Here is a 3,334-nt window from a genome sequence, read left to right on the forward strand (position 1 = left end):
CTGCCCCCCACCCCCAACATAAAAGGAATACACTCCCTCTACGTATTACTCATTTTCACCACCATAAAAACCTCTTTACCCTGCTAATCTGAGAAGTGGATTTGAGGTAGCCTGTGCCTCCCCTCGCCCCAGCTGACCCGTCCTCTGAAATAAAACCTTTATTCTTCACAATTCTCGTCTCAGAATTGGCTTCCCATGTGGGAGCAACAGTGAACCCCCTTGTTGGTTCATTATCAGAGGGATGGCATTTGTGCTATCTCTCCTAATGTGTACAATGCAAGGGTATATTTAAATAACTAACAGTAAATTTTAAATGTCTAACAACAAGAAATTAAGTAAGTGAGAGGTGATGGCTATGTTACCCAATTTGAATTAAGCATTCAAAATTGTGTATCAAAAGAGCTGCAGATTGGAGAAAAGTAGGTCATTTGAACAGCACACTAGCCTCCTCTCCCCTCTTTACCTCACTCTTGCTACCTGCCTGCCCACCACCCTCCTGCTCACCCCCCAGAACATTTTCCACTATGGCCACCTCAACAAGTTCCCACTTAATCAAAGGTATCAAGCAGATGTATATGCCCCTACCTCTGTGAAAGTCCCAGCCATGTATATTGGAATCAATAGTACTGGAGAAGGACTGAGCTGCAAGACCCGCACCCTGGACTGCATGCCCAACTGTGGTACCTGAGTGGAATTTTAATTGCTCTAGCACTTTACACTACTTTACTCCAACAGTGACATGAATCTCCTGCCTGCTGCCATGTTTTGGAATTCCTTCTGCAGGGACTCCAATAAGTTGGTGTTCTGTGAAGTTTTCAAGGACAATCCAAAGCCTGCAGAGACCAATTTGAGGCACATCTATAGGTGGATAATGGACATGGTGAGCACCCCTGGTTTGGAATGGAGCAGGAATACACTATGATGGGGACAGATAGATGCCCCTTTTGGCATGCCAATGGCTTCCCTGGGCCCCAGGGTCCTTATTACTGTGGCGAGGGAACATACAGAGTCTATGTCGGGGATATCGTGGAGGTTCACTACCGAGCCTGCTTGTATGCTGGAGTCAAGATTGCCGGGACTAATGCCAAGTCATGCCTGCACAGTGTAAATTCCAAATCAGACCCTGTGAAGAAATCAGCATGGGAGATCATCTCTGGGTGGCTCATTTCATCTTGCATCATGTGTGTGAAAACTGTAGATTAATAACAACCTTTGATTCCAAGCCCATTCCTGGGAATTGGAACGGTGTGGTCTACTGTACCAACTTCAGCACCAAGGCCCCTTGGTATAGCCAACCATAGTGCCATCTTCCCATCTGCATTCCCCAGACTGTCCACCTCCTGTCGGCCAGGAGAAGAAGGGCTACTTTGAAAACCTTCATCCCTCTGCCAACTGTGACCTCTTCTTGGTGACAGAAGCCCTCATTCTCACATGTCTTCTCAATGAAACTGGCAATGGACCCTTCTGGTACAAAAACTAAGTGGACTAGACTTCCAGACATTGAGCCCTTTCTGGTTCTTCATCCCACTCCAAATCTTCTCCCACTCCCAGTTGTCCCAATTGTAACTCAAAAGGGTGGAATATCAAAGTCTTTTTTTATTCCCCATGCCCACTTAATCTTGCTTTCTTTGGCCAAGATAGAAGGGTCAAGTTCTTAATCTCTTTGCATCCACCCCCTCCCTTTTTTCCCCATCACTGAAGCTTTCTAATGCACTAGTGGGCAGGGAGGGACATAACCACTACTTCAATTTAATGGGGTGTGCTTGTCCAGTATATATAACTATCCAGGTGGAGCACTTATTCTTCAAGATAGCTGAAATTGGAAGGCCTGGCTGACTCTAGGTTAGGATTTCCCTTGGTGGAAAAGTTGAAGCGATTATAACCAACATTCTAGTATAAGTGGGAATTGAGAGAGAAAGTAGAGGTTGGAGATCAGGGAGGGAAATGCCCTTTGTCTCAGAGACTATATGCTGTCCTCTCAACAGAGAGCTCAGAGTAAACTGGTGGATGTCTCTACCTTAAAAGAAGGAAAGGTTCTTATTGCCTGGTCCTCCTTTATAACAAAAAGCAGAGTAGTATTTTTATATCTAAATGTAAAAACAAAAAAAAAATTATGTATATGGGTGTGGGGATTGTGTGTGTTTCTAAAGGTGAAAAACATCTGGGTCACACCAAACCAAAGTAAAGTAAGTTAGGACAGAAATATCTCCTTTCAAGGAGGAGGTGGGCAAAGTGATGCTTAAAAAGTCAGTGATTGGGGTTAATTCCTCAATCTAGGTCTAAGTCAATCCCCACTTCTAGGTCTCTGCCCTACCCCCACTCTCGAGGACATGGGCACTGGTAAATTGACAGGTGGATGCAGGCTAACTAGCTGTCACTTCATAGACATGACTCTGTTTTATAAGATACAGGTACTTCTCCACACAAAGGTTTAGAAATGAGTTTAGAAATGGTCAACTTGAGCATCTTACTGACAAAAGGCTATATACATGTATTAGGGTTATTTTCTAGTGAGAATACCATGGCACTAAAGCAGGTCTTTTTATATTTTAAAAAATTAAGAGTAAATTAGAAGTTTATATTTTAATCAAATTTGTAGGGTTTCTAAGTAATTTTATGTAATTGGTTATTTGCTTCAACTATGTCCTTTCACCTCTGCTCTTTGGAGGAGACAGAGAAAGGGCTGGTAGAAAAAAACACTTGTTATTTTGCATCCTGTTGTCTTTTCATAGTGCAAAATATTCTTTTCCTTTATTAAGATTGCAGAGGAGTTATTTTTTCTTTTCTAATAAAAAAAAAAAAAACCACCTTCATCCTGACATTTCCCCCTCCGGTTCTCTGGTGGTTTTTTGTGTTGGCCGCAGCAGACTAGCTGTGGTTCTTTTGCTATGACGACTTCTGTTTGCCATGTACACTATGTTCAGAGTTAGATAACTCATCCTTGTAAACAAACTGTATAACTGCTGAGAGCAGCTCTTATAAACCAGCCTAACATTTATAAGTTCAAAAAAAAATTGTATGTCAAATCATCACACTGTATCCCATACAGGTATACAGTTATGATTTTAATTAAAAATTAAGAGTAAAAAGTAAATAAATAAGTAAATTTTTAAAAAAAGAAAATAGTGACTAATTCTTACATAAATTGGATTTAATTTTGACCAAAGTACATTATTTGAACAACAATTTTTAATTCAACTTGTTAATATGTTGTTTAGGATATTGCATCCTCATTTATAAGTGAAATATGTTTGTAATTTCCCTTTATAATAATATATTTTTTCCAATTTTAATATCAGGTATATCCAGATGAAGTAGAATGAATTTGAAGTAT

The 3,334-nt window shown here is 40.6% G+C and overlaps 1 pseudogene; it reads left to right on the top strand.

The window, feature by feature from the left end:
- The first annotated feature begins 274 nt into the window (after positions 1-274).
- LOC100965423 lies at positions 275-1,301 on the top strand (annotated as a pseudogene).
- Positions 1,302-3,334: the final 2,033 nt, after the last annotated feature.

This window comes from Otolemur garnettii, unplaced genomic scaffold, assembly GCF_000181295.1.
Source record: "Otolemur garnettii isolate 467f Iridium unplaced genomic scaffold, OtoGar3 scaffold00091, whole genome shotgun sequence".
NCBI lineage: Eukaryota > Metazoa > Chordata > Mammalia > Primates > Galagidae > Otolemur > Otolemur garnettii.